Genomic DNA, 19,825 nt, shown 5'->3' on the forward strand with positions numbered 1-19,825 from the left:
TTGGTGTTGTCTTTAGGTTCACTGCCATCATTTGTTGTGGGTTCTGGCTCTTTCTCAACACTCTCAGTGTTGATTTCATCACCCACTTGCTCATCCATCGTCAACATTTGAACTGGACTCGTTGATTTTTGTAGAACTGTAGTGTTTGTAGATTCTACCTCTATAGGGTCAATGAATTTCTGAAAGAACTTGGTTGTTTGATGCAGTGTCACCCAGTTTGTGACTAGATTTCGACTGTCTTCTATTACCCAGGACTCTGGAGTTACATTATTTTCCTCTGTTTTAGCAGTCTGCTCAGGGACCTGAGGTTTGAGCACCACACTTGCCCCTTCCTCAGAGGGCTTGCTTGCTTCCTCTGTGTCTTCACCAGTGTCTCCATCCACAGTAGAAGGAGCATCATCAGTGGCGTTCGCCTCTATTTTTGAGTCAAAAGGTGCACTGGACTTCTCTTTCTCTTCATCAGATTTGTGAGTCATATTGTCCAAATCAAGTATAGACTCATTCGCATTATTCAATGTATTATTATTTTTTTCATTAATGTCCGAAACCTTGTCTTCATCTTCGGGAGCTGATTCTTTACAGTCCGTCACCTCTGTATTTTCATGTTGTTTTGACTCCTCCATGTCTTTATCTTTGTTAGGTTCCTCTGATTGGGATTCAGATTTGACATCTGCATTGGTTTCCTCTATCTTAGATTCATTCTCAGCAACCTGGCCAGCGTTGTCATCGTTAGAATTAGCACTCGTCTCTTTGTGCTCTTCAGAGCCTTGTTCAGGTTCTACTTTACTGAGTTCCTCTTTTGTTGCTTCTAAGTTTGTATTATTTTCTTCAGTGTTCTCTCCATCCACGTCATGTTTTTCTTGGGATGTGGTCTTTGCTCCGTCCTCCTGGGATTCCTTCTGTTCATCAGAATCTTTCATGCTGTCTCTCTCTCCGTTTTCATTGTCAACCTCAGCGGCTGTTGTTTCTCTCTCATTCTTTTCGCCATGAGCTCTTTCATTTTCTTTTTGAACGTTGTCAGACTCCATGTTGCTCTCTCCGGCGTCATCTTCCGTGTTTTCGGTCTTCTTTTCTTTGTCTGTTTTATGGTCACCTGCATTGTCATTGGTCATGTTTGCAGATTTGTTGCCTTTCTCCAGCTCTCCCTCAACAGTATCCTCAGGTTGTTCTGCAGGACTATGAGGGCTTCCTTCAACTGCGATAGCAGTGTCAGCTGTAGTCACCTTTTCTTCTGCGTCTTCTGGATCATCTTTAATGTCTTCGCTGTCCTGAACTTTGCTCCCCTCATCATTGTTTGCTTCATCTGTGACTTTATCCCCTTCATCAGAATTTCCAACCTCTGGCTCCCCTTCTACCTTTTCTTCAGTATTCCCATCATCTTCTTCCACCTTTATCGTTTCTTCTTCCTTATTCTCATTATTTTCTTCCTGTTCTGAACCGTTCTGATTAACTTCTCCAGTTTTCTCTTTAACCTCTCCTTTGTCCCCTTCTGCTGTCTGATCTTGATTAGTTTCTTTACCTCCGACCTCAATATCATCAGATTTCTCTCTCTCCACTTTATCGTCTTCTACATTTTCTTTTATGGATTTTTCACTTTCCTCCTCTGCCTTCTCACTTGTCTGATTATCTTTAACACTCTCTTGTTTTTGGTCATCATTATTGGCCTCTGCTCCCAGGGCCTCCTCTGGTGCCTGCTCCTTCTCATCCTCTGTTATGGCCTCATCTTCCCCCTTTACCTCTGTCGTGTCTGCTGTCTTCTCAGCCTGAACTGTGGTGTCTCCGCTCCCTTCTGAAGGGCCTCCAGGGACAGCATCCCCACCCCCCTGCTTCTCTGCATCAGCTGCAGGGGTTTTTTCACATGCAAGGTCTTCCTGGGCCTCCGGTTTCAGCTCTGACGTTTCAATCGTTGCCATCTCCTCCACCTCTGTTTGATCCTGTGCTTCCGTTTCCTCTGCCTTGTTCTCTGGTTCTGATGGAGATGACTCATTCTCTTTAGTGCATTCTGTCCCAGTGGGCTCTGGGTCGGCCTCCGCTGTGACTTTCTCTTCTTCCTGTTTCTTTCCCTTGTCTATGTCAGCATCTGTCTGGGATTCTGATGTCTTGTCATCTACTGTTTTCTTCTCAGAGTCCTCAGATAATTCTTTCTCTTCTGTGTTTTCTTTGTTATCTTCATCAGGTATAGCCGTTTCAGTGTCCTGTATTTTCTCCAACTCACTATTGACTCCATCGCTGTCCTGGCTTCTGTCTTGCTTGTTATCTTCAGCTGGTTCAGCCATTTCTGTATCCTCCATCTTTTCCATTAGGCTGTTGACTCCATGTTCGTTGTCCTGTGGCTCTGGAGGAGATTTATCCTCCTCTTTTACCTCAGAGTTCGCCTCTCTTTGATCCTCTGCCGGTTCTGCAGTGACAGGACTGCAGTGACAGGCCACTTTTTCTGGCACAGCATCTGTGAATGCAAGGATTGGTTCATTTGTTTTTGAAAAGAATACGTTTGTATACTATTGTAAGTTGTTGGTTATGGTACGGAGTCAGGTATTTGTGCAGCAAGAAAATGGGGACAGGAATTAGCGGACATCCTGTGTTCTATTCAAATATTATTATTCAGCCTCCATGTGGACATTTTATGTAAAACACAGCGTTTATCTATCTCTGCACAAATTACAATTCAATTTCATAAATTGAGGTACCATTGTTGTCTCGTTTCTCTGTGGACTCCTCTTCTTCTTCAGTGGTGGTATCGCTCAGCTCTGGCTCTGAACTGCACTGTGCTTCCTTCAAAATGGCCTCTGTGACTTTCTCCTGCACAGACTTGGCTTGGGTTAAACATGGAAAACAAAAAGAAACAGGGCACATGCAGTGAAATCATTCCACAGTCCATCTCAGCAACATGGAAAACAAAAAGAAACAGGGCACATGCAGTGAAATCATTCCACAGTCCATCTCAGCAACATGGAAAACAAAAAGAAACAGGGCACATGCAGTGAAATCATTCCACAGTCCATCTCAGCAACATGGAAAACAAAAAGAAACAGGGCACATGCAGTGAAATCATTCCACAGTCCATCTCAGCAACATGGAAAACAAAAAGAAACAGGGCACATGCAGTGAAATCGTTCCACAGTCCATCTCAGCAAGCACAAGCTGGACTCTCATACACGCCACACAGAGGGAGTCAAAATGAATGATAGGTTAATATACAAAATCAAGAATGGAATATCAAACCTCAAATGAAACCACATGAAATTACTTTAATGTTCGTATTGGTGCCAATCTTATAAAGAATAAAAACAGCAAATCATGCAAAAATAATGATTAACATGCAAAGACTAAACAAACTAAAAACGAATGAACAAAAATAGAACAAATATTTACAAGTGCCTAATAGAGCTGCTAGGATTAAATAAATCTCCATCTCAAAGGTTAAACATATGTAGGCGGGTTTGGTCATATTTCAAACTTGTAGTTTTTATTAATGCAAGAACATTGAACAATGGCTTCTATAATTATAGCATGATCATGTTACCTTTCCAGGATCGGAAATTATTATACCGATCGGTAGGATCGGTAGAATAATCGATCCCCAAGTCATTTAAGTAGTCCTTTAATGGCATAACTTTAGATCTACTTAAATTATGTGAAATGTCACCTGGCTAATAATTTTATTTGACAAGTTAGTTTACTTTATGTGCTCCAGGCATTTGTAAATTATAAAACTACATGCAGCTTTAATACATTTAAATACACTTATATTTCATAAATTTATTTTCATGCATAATTGACATACAATACAAACAGTCCATTTTATCGCAGGTACAGGACAAAAGTAGTTTTAAGATCAAAAAGAAAAGTCCAGAGGACCAAGTCTGGCCAATTCCAAATTTGTGGTAAAAATGTGTTTTGCACAGTAATGTTATCGAGGAGCAAGTTATTTGTTTTGTAGACTTTCTTCTTTTAGATTTTTACACGCAGATCAAACATGAACAATGACACAATTATCCCAAAGCCCACATAAACACTCAAAGGCCACACGGTTATATTTTTTCCACTATTAAACCAGAACCATACATTGAATCGTGCTCTCACTTAAAATTATCCAGGTCTAATAATAGTGGAAAAACTGCCAGAGAAGGTACTGCAGACATGATCCAATGTCTCACTCAGACGGAGGCTCTGACAGCACATGGTCTGCGTGAACTGGGCCATACTTACCCCTCTCAGGTTCCTGTTCCTCTGTGTGCTCGTCTATCAGTTTATCAGCTTCCTTTCCCTGCTCGGTGGCTCCTGAGGTGTCGTTGTCCACTTTGCCCCCGTTCCCCAAGGGAGCACTGGTGTCTGACACCTCCAGTTCTGTGCTCTCCCCAGGGCTGCCCTCGGATCCCGACTCCTTCGCTCTGGGCGAGCCAGTGGTCAAGGGAGGAACAGGGGAGTCTTTCTCAGCCGCTCTGGTGTCCGATGTGTCCAGTTGTTCTTCTTTTTCCTCGGCTGAAAGAGGGGTTTCCTCTTGGTGAACTTTGGGAGCATCGCCTTCTGATTCTTTAGGTTGCTCTGCTGTCTGTGCGACTTTGTTGTCAGCCTCAGTTTCGCTGTCTTCTCTGTCACTGCCTGAGGAACTGGAGGCTGAACGAGACCGTCTATCCCCTACATAAGGAAGATGGAATGATTTGTAAAGTAATCTCTAATTAAAATACATTCCAATCTTTAATGAAAATCACACCCGTGTGAACTGAGTGGTGCAACTAAAAAATAAATAGAAATCCACATAAAATTGCTAAACTGAATGTTATTCTAGAACAGAATTTAAAAAATGGTTAACTTCAGTCTTGCAAATTTTATTTTGCAGTGCTGCTTCTTTCCACCGTGGTGGTTTCGTTAGCTGAGCACCCACACGGAAGGTCAAGACTCTGAGCACCCACACGGAAGGTCAAGACTCTGAGCACCCACACGGAAGGTCAAGACTCTCAGCACCCACACGGAAGGTCAAGACTCGTTAGCTGAGCACCCACACGGAAGGTCAAGACTCTTAGACATTAGCTGAGCACCCACACGGAAGGTCAAGACTCTTAGACATTCCAATCTTTATTCTTGAGTCTAAGAAGCAATTCACACTGCTGAGGGAGTTCTTAAGTGCATGATCCAAGTTTAACTATAAAAACTGGCTTAGTAAAAACATCACATGGGGGACCAACCAGAAATTAATCTTTATAGCATTTTGCCCTCTGAATGATACTATATTATAGGCAATAAATGCTGCTTTACTTTATCAAGTGAGGCCATAGCTGAGTATGATCAATTCAATTTATTATGAACTAGAAAAGTATGCTCCTTGGAGCACAGGTCTGTGCCAGAGCCCACAAACTTTGGAAGGCAGTCATAGCAAATTGGAAGGGGATCTGAAAAATCAGACTCATTCAGAGAACCCCGAGATTTACAGCTATATCTTGCGCTACCCCTTATCCCTAAATTCCCTATTTGCCATTTTTTACTATTTTGAAAAGGCACACCCAAGATAGGGCCATATGTGTTACACGCCTTAACCACTTGGTCACCCTTCTGAATTATATTACTCTCATATGGCATCATTGTCTCCACCAGGCCGAAGGCATGGGGAGAGTGTATATTTTGCACTCGGTCCGTCGGTCTGTCCATGTGTATGTGTGTCCGTTATGTCCGTGTACAGCTAATCTCCGTCACCGTTGGCCCGATCGATGCCAAACTGTGCACACACACACTCCCTGGATGCCAACAACGAACCTCTGCCCCACATTTTCCACAACGGCCTGTTATAGCGCCACCGTGAAGCCGACTTTTGCAAAACACATTTCTTTATATTACTCGTAGACATTTTATCCATACATCACGCAAATCGGTATACACTAACTCCACAGTCATGTGATCAACACGGACCTGTCCGCTTTCCCATATTCCATCCCGATTGGCTAAGATTAGGCTAACAAAATGCCTCGAGTCTTGAACACAGTGTACGATGTCCGTGCAATTATGCACACACATTCCCACTAGGCAGAGGAAGAAATGCCACTTGACATTTTTCAAATCAGCGATATAACAGGCCAATTCCTGTTCTTACCTATAACTGCACCGATCTGTGTACAACTTTGTATGTGCACTCCCTAGAGGCCAAGGAAAAACCTTTGCCCTGCATTTTTTGCATCTGCCTGTTATAGCGCCACCAGGAGGACGAGTAATGTGCAACACTTACACTAGGGTCCAGATTTTATCTAAATATCACGCAAGTCGGTAGACATGATCTTTATAGTCATGTAATAAAGCCGGATCTGTCATGTATAATGTATGCCAGCCATTTATTGAAAATACAACATGCATTCATCTTCATAACATTACTAAGCATTATGAATATACTGTTACGTCACAAACAATCCTATCCTGGTGGAGACCTGTGCCCTGAGGGGCACTTTTTCTAGTTTGAATATTGTGATTCAAATGTATCTGCATAATGGTTCACCCACCTTCCTTTTTGTCCTCTTCGCTATCGGAGAAATCTCTATCTCTGGCTGGAGATATTTTCTCCTCTTTCACCTCACCATCCTCAGCAGGTCCCTCATCATCTGCCTCAAAGTCCTCTTCATAATCTATAGGAAGAGAGACACAACATTCAGAAATGCATTTATAAATGCTTTGGCAGACTTGGCATGGGATAAAAAACAAAATAATTCTGTATTCGCATTTCTCAATTCAGTTAAATTAAATCATGACTTATATAGCCTCAATGTCAGTCACCATCTTTGGGTTTTTCCTCCTCAGGTGGTATATCTTCTTCGGTTTTGGTCTCCATTTCCTGTGGATGGCTGAGTTCAGGCTCTGTATGGGCGGAAGTGTCTTTCGGGGTGCTTTCACTCTCTTTCTCCATCTCTGGAATGTGCTGGGTGGGGTCCTCGGAACTAGGGGCCTCTCTGTCCTCCTTGATTCTCTTTGGAGGAGGAGTGGGCTTCTTGTCCAACCCCATAGCTATGATACACCTGGAGAATAATGGATTGTTCTACTGATGTCTTTTTTTGAGGCAAACCTGGATGTTACCTCTGTCATGGGTTCCCACTGCACTGACTGATGTGAGATATTGAAGCTACAATCCGGGACCTATAATTATGTTATTTTAACCATTCTGTATTGTAGAGTATGTTCGTACAAGACAACTAGCACATATCCAGTGGTTGGAGGTAGTCTCCCTACAAGTACTCGTTGACCATGTAAATGTGTGAATTGAAGCAGATGGTGAATTGTAGCAGATGGGACATTGGATTGCACACTAGATAGATAATTCCGAGACATCGTTGATATTACCTCTTTCCGGTAAACAACTTATAAAACATGCAGTCAACCATCAATGATGTCTTTATTATTGTATTTCAACAAGTGCCAAGTGCTAACACCGCCATTGGTACTTTTCTTACTTGTAGCAGGGCGAGGCCCCCTCCACACCGGTGAAGCCAAAGTGTCCGTGGCGCCCCCCCAGCCGGGAGCCCTTCCCGTGCTTGAATTCACAGCAGGAGCTGAGACGCTCCACCTGCAGTCCATTCAGGAAGAACGTCAGGCTGAACGGAAAGCCTCTGTGACGCCGCGATACAAACTGGAACGTATCTGATGGGGATTGAGGGAATACACAAAGGGAAGTGTACTGTAGTGCATTGTTATGCTTGGACATTCATGGACATTTTTTAAATGTCTTGCCTGACACCAGGTAGTAGGTGTCTGCTCAAGGACACTTTGACCAAACCTTGATGAAACCATGGGAGGGACTTTCTAACCGTCTGGCCATGAAGATATTTTTAAAGTGTAAGCTATTATGCAACAGCCTCCTATTTGGTTATCTGGTTGTATTTGTATGCATCTTTATGATTAACAAGTCTTTCCATAGTGTTGCATGCATGCACTCACACACTCACACACTCACACACACACACACACACACACACACACACACACACACACACACACACACACACACACACACACACACACACACACACACACTGACCTCCCTCACGGAGCTTGCCCTTGTACACACACAGGTTCTCTCCACCACAGTGCTGCTGGAAGACTTTGACCTCATCTCTCAAGTCAATCATGTCATGGGAGAGGTGCACCGTCTTTCCAAAGAACACCATGTTGACACACACTTGACTCTGATGCACAGAGGTCCTCAGCATTGGTGATTCCTGGTGGGGAAAGCACAGGAATGATTCTTGGGGGAGTTACAGACCTGTAAGGATCCATTTGGATGCCATGTTCAGAACCAGTGCTTCACACTGTCTTCTAGTTAATAATTTATAAAAAATAAAAGAATAATGTTTTCTCACATTTCGGTTAGTACAACTGGGAGGCAGGGAGAGCAACACAACACAAGACGAGTTGGAACCTAACGCATGTCACGTACAAGTAGATTCTTGGCTGTTTGCTAAGCACACACCTCAGTTATGTCAGGTGCAAGTGGTGCAGTGGTAGGGCGCAGTCTACGGCCCCTGAGGGTCCCACCACTGGCCCTCAGTCCCCTCTCTTTCCTCTTTGTGGGTGGAGGGACTGGAGTGACAAAGTTGTTGATGACTGGGAGACAGTAGGGGGAGATCCCACGGGAGAAGTCAGTCACGGTCCGCTGCCTCTGGGAGTCCTTGTCCATCTTGGAATGAATTCATTCAAATGTAATTACAAATACATATATCTGTCAGGGTGGGTGCATGTCTTGTGTAGTGGTAATACATGAAGGGTACACAATGGTGGAAAGTAACATAGTACATTTATTCAAGTACTGTATATTAATATATTTCTACTCCCCTAAATCTCAGAGGCAAATGTACGGTACTTTTTAAGTTTTTGACAATTTTAGTACTAGTTACTGAAATATCTGACATCGCAACCCATTGTGAGCTGTATATCAGTTATTTCTGAAAAACCTTATACCTTCGTACATTAACTCAGGTAAAACGTTTAATACATGACTTTTACTTGTAACAGAATGTTTTATGTAGTGGCATTGCTTCTTTTACTAAAAAGAAAGTACTTCTTCCACCCCTGGAGTGTGCGTGCAAGTTTTATGCGTATGTGTGACACATAATACAGCAAGCCGATGGTCTTACGCTGTAGCTGAATGTGTGGTCAGTCTCATTAGAGGAGTCGTGGCGCCTGTAAGGCGAGCCTCGCCTGCGGGAGGCCGTGGTGCTGTTACTGTGGATTGGCTTCAGGCGCACAGGCCTCTGCATCTTCCCTGGGGCAGTGTTGGGACGAGACGATCCTGGCTGGAAGACATGAGCACTCCGCTGTTAATTACCTTATCATTGTTTCGCGAGGACTCGTAGAAACACAATGACATGATGTAACACACAGCTGTATGTACGCCACCCCTGTCTGTCTGTCTGTCTGTCTGTCTGTCTGTCGTATATATGATTTACGTATGTTTATTCTTATCCACACTGTTAAGGAAGCTTGAAGCACAATCATTTCACTGCCTTCAGATGTGACAATAAGCCACCTTGAATCTTGAATGTATTCATAGGCTATACCTGGAGCAATTGGTACACATGGGTGGGTGTTGGGTGGCTTGACACTTTTATTCAGCGATCATACTTCAACGTAAACATCATAAACAGTTTTGTGGGAGAGGGCAGTGAGTTTATGGGCTCCACAAGGTCATAACAAGCACCAACATGTTCAATGTTTGCACAGGGTAAACACAATTACAAAACCAGGCATGCGTCAGGTTGTCATGTGTCTGTTCAACCAGTAGGATCTGTGACCTCTTTCTTATATAGTACTTCAAAAGCTGATAATACACTTCTAATCCTACCATTTCACTTTTAATGATCTCCTTCGTGCACAGAACTAACAGTGGACAGACATAAACCAGGCATCTGTCAGTGCATGAAGATAATGAATAGGTGCCAAGGCTGGCCTAGCGGTCCAGGCACCTAGTCTGGTAGCCTGACAGCGTGTCGTGGGTAAATGGTAAATGGTAAATGGTGCATTTATATAGCGCCTTTATCCAAGGCGCTTTACAGAGATTGTGCATTACATTCACCCATTCACACACACATTCATACACCGATGGCAGTGGAAACCATGCAAGGCACCAACTAGCACATCGGGAGCAATTAGGGGTTCAGTGTCTTGCTCAAGGACACTTCGACAGTAACTCTGGGGGAGCCCGGGTTCGAACTGGCTACCTTACGGTTACCATCCAGGCACTCTACCCCTGAGCCACCGCCGCCCCGTGGGTTCGAGTCCCGATCCCGACAACCTTTTCTGCGTGTCTCCGCCCCATCTCTCTCCCCGTTTCCTGTTTCCTGTACATCTATCAATAAAGCATATCTAAATGACGGAGCGGTTGCGCAAAGACCCGCCCGGCAGCACTGTTTAATGCAATTTATTTGTGAAAGTATTTTTTGTTGAATTACTCATGACAAAGTTGTAAAAGTCAACAGTATGTATCCATAAAATAAGCAAGCAGCACACGCAGACAATACACTAGTTCTTTCTTTCAATCATTTTATTATTTACATTATTATTAATTATTATATTTTCACAATCTGATACAACGCTGTATGTATGCATATGACGGTATAGAGTTTCAAACTATTGTATTTAAGAAGAAGATGATCAGGTAATATAATGTAATTGTACATACTGTACAACTTTGTCATGAGTAATTCAACAAAAAATACTTAAAGGTTATAACACGCACAAATAAATTGCATTAAACAGTGCTGCCGGGCGGGTCTTTCCGCAACCGCTCCGTCATTTAGATATTATGCATCAATAAAGGCAAAAAGCCCCCAAAACTATCTAGAGAATAATGAATTGTAATATATGCAGACATCCATCATGTATGAGAATACTGTATACAGGTATATGGACTAAGTTGAAGACATCAATGTTTTCTCTGGTGTGTTTGAAACGACTTGATTTCACGATTGGACATGAACAATCAGAAATTACAGCCATACTAACTCCAACATCAACAAAATATGTGTTTCTTTCAGCTGATGACTTTGTGTTTTATTACTAGTTTAGATAAAATAAACTACATTTCGTATGATTGGGACTCACAGACTCAGAGGACTCGGTGTGTTCCCCCTCTGGCCCAGAATGCTGTCTGCGGCCGCTCCTGGGTCCTGTGGGCGGGCGTGGTGACAGGATGTGGATGACATCTTCTTCATACCTTTTAGAGCGATCCAACTAGCAAACAAAGTGACCCATCACAGCACATGATCATTTAAAAACTTTGAAATGTTAATATAAACTCTCTACAGTATATGATCTGTGTCATGCGCTTTTAACGTTGTATGACTTGAGAACATGTTTGGCAGAATTGGCTACAAAAACAATGTCCCGCAGCAGAGTGTTTGCATGCAAATATACCTTAATCTTATGCACCCTTTCTCTTCTAGTAAACTCCTCCAATTTGCGTTTGATCTCAATCTGATGAACACGCTACATGGGAGGGGTACAGGGCAAAATGTGCATTGTTCATTATGCAAAGAAAGATCCCTAAATGATGTCAGTGAGTATATTTAGTGATTGCTGCTTTCGGGACACTGTGTGTGACCTCTGACCTCCATTTCCAGCACCTTGTGGAAGATGGCCTGGGCGAGACATTCTCTGACATGTCTCTGGTGGGCTCTCTTGACCAACTTGTGCCTGTACTCTTTATCTGGAACTATACGCCCACTTCTAGTGATCTACGCACGTGTGCGCACACACACACACACACACACACACACACACACACACACACACACACACACACACAACGGATAAATTGGATGTGTATGTAGTAACAGCATTTGTAAGTTCATGTTTAATAAAATGCTATTACCGTACATGCAATTCCAAGATGTGATTATATAGCCCTATAGGCTTATTCTGTATGTTTATCATTCATCACCATCATCTTGACATACCAGTCCAACTCTTTGCAGATGTCTCCTGATCCTAGTGTTGTTGAAATATCCAGTAAGGTGTTTGTCTGTGAGGCTGTTGTAGGCTGAAAGAAGTCTATAAATAAGATAAATAAAACACATTGTGATAGCCAATCTTTTATTGCAACGGCAGCGTAGGTGGGAAATTCACACCGTCCACCATGCAAAATGCTGTTACAAGTTGGCTAGCGTTTTACTACCCTATACCAGCAGTGTTTACATTATTTATGGAAACTATTTCAATGCTCTAGTTTATTTGTAAACAAATTCAAGCTGTTATCGCCTAGTAGACAAAAAGTTATTTTTCTACCCAGTAGCCTATACGCCCTTGCGGCCCTTGCATGGAATATCAAAATGATTAGACACTATAATATTATATTTCTGGTTTACATAAACTGGATATTTAATTGCTTTATCAGTCTGTTGTTCATTTGTGTATTGTTGTTGTTGTAGCCAATTTGATCATTTTATTCTGTGGTTAATTTTTGTGAAGTTGCTATGACAACCTGGGAATAGGCGGGTTCAGTCAATCACAGGCACAGCCGAGCCTACTTGTATGTGTCACAGGTGCACGGCAGCAGGGATTTTGGGAAACGCCACAGGGAAGCCACACAGTTTTTCAACCGTGCGTGTTTTGTTTGTTTTCAGTTGTTTTGAGTTATCCTTTGTTTATTTTTGCATCACGAGGTATTGTTTAAGTTTAAGTTAAATACCCGGTTTATGTTATGCCTTATCCACCCTGCAAGCAAAATAAAACCTTTTAAATGCACTCAACGAGACGACCTGATTTACTGTCATCATCACCACGCGTTGGAAAGAGCTTCACACCATATCCCTCACTGGCATCCTTCCTTTGAAAAGTTGCCTTTACATAAAGTTGAAAAACTAGCTTCCAAACAAAATCGTTTGAAGACGGATGGACACGGAACTGACGAAAGGACAACGCCCCATTCACTACCTTCTTGCCGACTCATTCTTCACGATACAACAGCCCGCATTGGAACGCGGACCAACAAACATCAAAGCGACGGTGAGACTTTATTTATGAATGAATACAAGTTGCGGAAGGAGTGGCCTTCGCGCAACGGGATACAGGAAAATCCCGAGTAACTCTAAACAAAGACTCCGCCGATTGATAAACAAAGATGAGTAACGTGGGAAATCAGGAAATGAATCCAGCTGTCAGTCAAACTGAAACAGAGACTGAACTTGGTAAAAGGCTTTCTAAACCCACGTATAAAGCACTGGAGGCAAAAATCATGTCATTACAAAAGGAAAGGAATGCTGGATTAAAGAGAGTGTGCAAAATGGCTAAGGAATTGGATCAAATGATGGATTCAAACGAAAATGTCTCCATCATACAAATCAAACATGAAATGTTGTGGAAAATGTGTGGGGAAACAACAAGGTTGCATGAATCACTAAAGCCTGTATTGCCTGATGATGAAATGTTTACACAAAATGAATGGTTTCAGGGTCATATGCACAATGTAAATGAAATAATTGACAAAATGGAAAAATGGGTGCTTGCAAACAGGGAGCAATGCATGCCCACACATGATGATGAAATCAATGATGACGTGTCAATCAATGCAAATGAGGCTGTGGGTGAGCCAAATAACACTGATGGGTCAAATCATGCAAATGAGGTTGTTGGAAATATTGGTTCAAATGACAATGAGGTGTCAAATCATGCAAATGAGGTTGTGTTCAACCATGGTTCTAATCACAATACTGTGTCACATCATGCAAATGAGGTTCTGAATATCAATTACGGTTCAAATAACAATGCTGTGTCAAATGGAAATGAGGATGTGGATAATATTGGGCCAAGTGACAGTGTTTCTAATACTGGTAAATCAAATGTGTCACGTGGGAGCTCTAGACACACTGTGTCTTCAACTGCCTATGCATGCATCATGGCAGAGGCTGAAAGGGCTGCACTCCTGACTATGGAGGCTGCCTTAAAGGAAAAGCATGAGCTGGAAGCCATGGAGGAACAAATAAGGAAAAGAATGGAATTGCTTGAAGTGCAAAGTCAAATTGCTGCTCAGACAGCCAAGGTGACTGTCCTCAGGAACAGAGGGTCTGACATTGAAAGTAGAGTCACAGATGGAATGAATTCATATCTGTCAAAATCAAAGTCTGTTCTCAACCCCTCTGCTGTGCAATTTGTTTCACAAACCTCAAGCCGTCAATACAGTCTTCCACCAACAGGTGGCAGCAAAGCTGAAAACTCAACTCTATCACATCAGAACCCATACAACCAGTCCAATCCAGCCACAGGAGCTGCCAAAGCCATGCCATTACAGTCTCAGCAGCTGCAGGTGCCATACAGTCTGTTCAATACTGCAGCCACAATGCCAATTGGAACAGGAGCACAGCCCAAGGAAACCATTTCACAAAGAACCAGAACAAAACTATATGCTCCAAATCACAAACCAAGCATGCCTCAAAGGTTTCAGCAGTCATATTCCACTGCATATCCACCACAACAACAGAACCAAGTCAATGAGGACAAAGGCAGCATGCCACAAAGATCTCAACATCTACATCACACTGCATATCCACCACAGCAATCCAACCGACACAGTGAGAACCAAGACAATATTTTCACAATCATGCAAAAGCAAAATAACATCACAGCATTACTAGTGCAACAGCAATCCTCACTCTCACTACCCCCCAGGGATATACCGATCTTTGATGGAAACCCTCTCGAGTACAACACCTTTGTTAGAGCTTTTGAACATGGAGTGGAAGGAAAAGCTGCTAGCAATGTGGACTGCTTATACTACCTGGAGCAGTACACTCGAGGGCAACCTAGAGAGCTGGTGAAGAGCTGCCAACACATGCCATCTGACAGGGGGTATCAAAAGGCCAGGATGCTTTTACATGAACGCTTTGGAAATGAGCAGAAAATAGCCACTGCATATATGGAGAGAGCATTTGGATGGGCACCTGTGAAATCAGAGGACATCAAGGCTTTACAAGCATTTTCTTTATTTCTACGCATCTGCTGTAATGCTATGGAGGACATCAGCTATATGTCGGAGATGAATATGCCATCAAACATACGTGCAATAATTATGAAGTTACCATACAAACTGAGAGAAAAATGGAGAAACATTGCTTTTGAGCATCAGGAGAAACGTCACTGTCGAGCAGGTTTCAGTGACTTTGTCAAATTCATTGAGAGACAAGTGTCCATTGCTTCTGATCCACTATATGGGGACATTCAAGACACAGCTGTCCCACCGTCAAAGTTGAAGATTGGAAATGGAGCATCACAGGGACACATCCAGGAGAAAGGAAGCAGTTTTGCTACGTCCGTGGCATCTGTGAATTATGAAAATCAAAAAGAGAGAGACTTACCTGATAAACCAACAAGAGGATCCTGTCTGATGTGTGAAGAGGGCCACAGACTGGAAGTGTGCCCCCAGATGGAGAAGAAGCAGCATTGCGACAAAATTGACTTTCTAAAACAGAAGGGTGCATGTTTTGGGTGTCTGTCTGTCGGGCACGTACGTTCACAGTGCCATAGTAGGCTGTCGTGCAAGGTATGTAACCTGAAACACCCTACCATTCTTCATATCCATGAAAGGGAATGGAAGGAAATAAGATCACATCAAGATGACACACAGGATGAAAACAGAATAAGTCAAGCCACCACTCCCAAGACTTGTGGTCACATAGGGGCCGGAGCACAGGATTGCGTCTTGTCCATTGTGCCTGTGAAGATCAAGGCAAAGAAAGGCAGCACAATTATAAAGACCTATGCATTCCTAGATCCCGGCAGTTCATCCACTTTCTGTTCTGAGCACCTGATGAGGAAGCTAAATGTGAGAGGAAGGAACACTAGATTCCTAATGAAAACAATGAACCAAGAAAGTTTTGTCAACAGTCATGTCATCTCAGGACTAGAGGTCGCTGCACTAAATGGTGACACCTACATTGAGCTGCCTGATGTATACACCCAATGTAAGATGCCTGTGACTTGTGACAACATCCCACGACAGGAAGACTTGTATGCTTGGCCATATTTGAACTCTGTGGAAATTCCTGCTATTGATGCTGAGGTGGAGCTATTAATTGGAACGAACTCTCCAGAAGCAATGGAACCATGGGAAGTGATAAACAGCAGGGGTAAAGGACCATATGCTGTTAGAACCCTATTGGGATGGGTTGTCAACGGACCATTGAGAGGAGGCAACGAGAGTGGGATTAGCTGCCCCACTGTCACAGCCAATCACATCTCCATTGCTCAGATAGAGGAATTGCTGGTCAAGCAATACAATCATGACTTCAATGAGAAATCAACAGCAGACAAGCCAGAAATGTCCATAGAAGATCTAAAATGTATGCAGATTGCCAACACTTGCAGCAGATGGATCCATGGCCCGGAGTTTCTGTCCAAGAGTGAAGAGGAATGGCCTCTTAACATCGTGGATTCAAGTTCCATCAGCAGTGAGGACCCAGAGGTCAGAGGAGAGGTCTCAGTTAATGCTGTCATCATCAACGATGCACCAAATGCAACCGATCAACTGATAACCTACTTCTCTTCGTGGAAAAGGCTTAAAACCTCAGTTGCGTGGTTTCTCCAACTGAGGAAGATGTTGCAGTTGCTGAGTCAAAAGAGAAAACAAATGCACGCTTCTCTGTCCAGCAGCGGGCTTGACCCAACGCAACAAAAGAACAAAGTGGAAGAGGACATGAAGAGGTTCAGAGCCACAATGGGTGGTCACACCTTATGTCCTGAAGATATTGACACGGCTGAAAGTGCCATCATTCAACACTGTCAAATGAACAAGTTTAGTGATGAAATCACTGCTTTGAAAAGAGGAACATCTGGAGTGAAGAAAAGCAGCCACATTTACAAACTTGATCCGGTGCTAAAGCAAGGGCTCTTGAGAGTGGGAGGAAGGCTTAGCAAAGGAGCAATGCCTGATGACACAAAACATCCAGTCATTCTTGCTAAGGACCAACACATCACTACTCTCATCTTACGCCACATACACGAACAGCTGGGACACTGTGGAAGAAATCATCTACTTTCTGGACTTCGTCGACAATACTGGAGCACCAGAGCAAATGCTGCTGCCAGAAAGATCCTCACTTCCTGTGTCGTCTGTCGACGAAACAGGGGAAAGCTAGGTGAACGAAAGATGGCAGATTTGCCAAAAGAAAGACTGCAAGCTGACCTTCCGCCATTTACAAATGTTGGCATAGACTATTTTGGACCGTTTGAGGTGAAGAGAGGCCGCAGCCTCATCAAACGCTATGGAGTCATCTTCACCTGCATGGCCAGTCGGGCAGTCCATCTGGAAATGGCCTATTCCTTGGACACCAGTTCTTGCATCAATGCAATACGCAGATTCATTTCCAATTCCAGACGAGGCCAAGTTTCACACATAAAATCTGATAATGGTACCAACTTTGTTGGAGCAGAACGTGAGCTGAGAGAAGCTCTATCTCAACTGAACCAGGAGAAAATCTCAAATGCACTACTTCATTCTGGAGTGAAGTGGAGCTTCAATACTCCAGCTGCATCCCATCATGGAGGAGTGTGGGAAAGGGTCATTCGCATGGTCAGGAAGGTGTTGAACTCCATTCTTCATCAGCAACATCTGGATGATGAAGGACTACAAACACTCCTGTGCGAAGTGGAAGCCATATTGAATGACCGCCCCATTACAAAAACCTCAGAGGATCCAAATGATCTCGAACCATTGATTCCTAATCACATTCTCTTGTTGAAAGGCAAACCTTCTCTACCACCTGGGCATTTCAACAAAAATGACTCGTACTCCAAACAGCGATGGAGGCAAGTTCAATTCCTCGCCAATCTTTTTGGCACAGATGGATTCGTGAGTACGTACCACTGTTGCAGGAGAGGCAACGGTGGCCAAGGGACAAGAGGAACTTCGTCGCAGGAGACGTCGTCATGGTAGCAGACTCTAATGCGCCTCGTGGATCCTGGCTGTTGGGCAAGGTCCTGCAGACCTTTCCTGACAGACATGGACTTGTGCGGTCTGTGAAAGTCCGGACCAAGTACAACGTCCTGGAGCGACCGATCACAAAGATCTGTCTTCTATTGGAAGCTGAATAGACTGAAACCCATTCTCTACTACTGGGGTTACCAACCCTATTGGATACACGCATACATACATACATGAACTACACGAACATTATGAACTACATGAACATTGAACACTGACGTGGACTATTTATTTGGCTACAATGTTTTGTATTTGTTGAATTGTTATGTTTTCATACAGTAACAATTAGGGGCCGGAGTGTTGTAGCCAATTTGATCATTTTATTCTGTGGTTAATTTTTGTGAAGTTGCTATGACAACCTGGGAATAGGCGGGTTCAGTCAATCACAGGCACAGCCGAGCCTACTTGTATGTGTCACAGGTGCACGGCAGCAGGGATTTTGGGAAACGCCACAGGGAAGCCACACAGTTTTTCAACCGTGCGTGTTTTGTTTGTTTTCAGTTGTTTTGAGTTATCCTTTGTTTATTTTTGCATCACGAGGTATTGTTTAAGTTTAAGTTAAATACCCGGTTTATGTTATGCCTTATCCACCCTGCAAGCAAAATAAAACCTTTTAAATGCACTCAACGAGACGACCTGATTTACTGTCATCATCACCACGCGTTGGAAAGAGCTTCACACCATATCCCTCACTGGCATCCTTCCTTTGAAAAGTTGCCTTTACAGTTGTCATAGCTTGTTCTCATTAACAAGACGTCAGCCTCAGGTCTTTAAATCGTCTATGTAGTAGACTAGTCCTGCCTTTCTGAATTAAGTAGTTTTTTTTTTACACAGATTTAATTTCCTCAAGCATTTGTTACTCTAACAAGAAGATCTTACAACTATATGGGTCTATTACCGGTGTCTTATTACCCATAGGAATTAGATATGGAGAGCACACTTAACCTAGTCGCCCCATATGCCCCTGTCTTTTGTATTGGGCTCTTATAAAGCTACAGATACCTCTTGGAATGGAGTCATCGGAGCTTGTCCAAGTACAAAGAGGTTACCATCATTAACTGTCATAGTTGCATACTTATGTCCAAGTGCAAAGTCAAGAGGTTTATAGGTTACCATCACGCATTTAGCCTACTGTCAGAGTTGCCTAATTAAAACACACACACACACACACACACACACACACACACACACACACACACACACACACACACACACACACAATTAAATGCGCAGGCACTAAGCATGTATTAGAACAGGCATTCCAGATTGTTCTGACATTGCTGTGTAGGTGTAAATTAATAATAAAAGAAAATAAAAACATGCAGAACATTAAATCACGGATCTCTCTCTTTCAAACCCAATGTCTATAGTTTACGTGTTGCCTACTCACTTCTTTAAACATAATCGCACTTACCCCTGGTTGAGATGATTCATGATTGATTTCAGGTTGTAATGTAGGCTATAGGCTACGCTTTAGATTCCAGGTCAGAGGCAGTCGACTGTGCTCCGCACTCGCCGGCCAGTTTTACTCGCCGTTAGAAAATATAAAGTGAAAAATAACTTTTAAACTAAAGTGCCTCCATCCATGTCTTCTATCAGCAGTGGCAAAGAGGCTGCATTTCTACTTCTCCCAAAGCGGAACTGATGACATTACATTAGCCGTTCCGTTGCTATGGCAGACCACGTGACGATGCTCAGTGAGGACTGCTGTAGCCCTTAGAGTAGTAGCCTGCCCTACAGACTGTGAGTTTACAACACCATGGTTACCGTTTATACACATGCAGCTCCCCGGCCACAACTGATCCATTTTCAGCAAGAAAGCTTGAAGAATGCATGCATGTATTTTAAGTGGCTCAGTCAAAAATCTAAATGTAATTTGTA

This window comes from Protomyctophum parallelum (assembly GCF_964188405.1).
Source record: "Protomyctophum parallelum genome assembly, chromosome: 6".
Taxonomy (NCBI): Eukaryota; Metazoa; Chordata; class Actinopteri; order Myctophiformes; family Myctophidae; genus Protomyctophum; species Protomyctophum parallelum.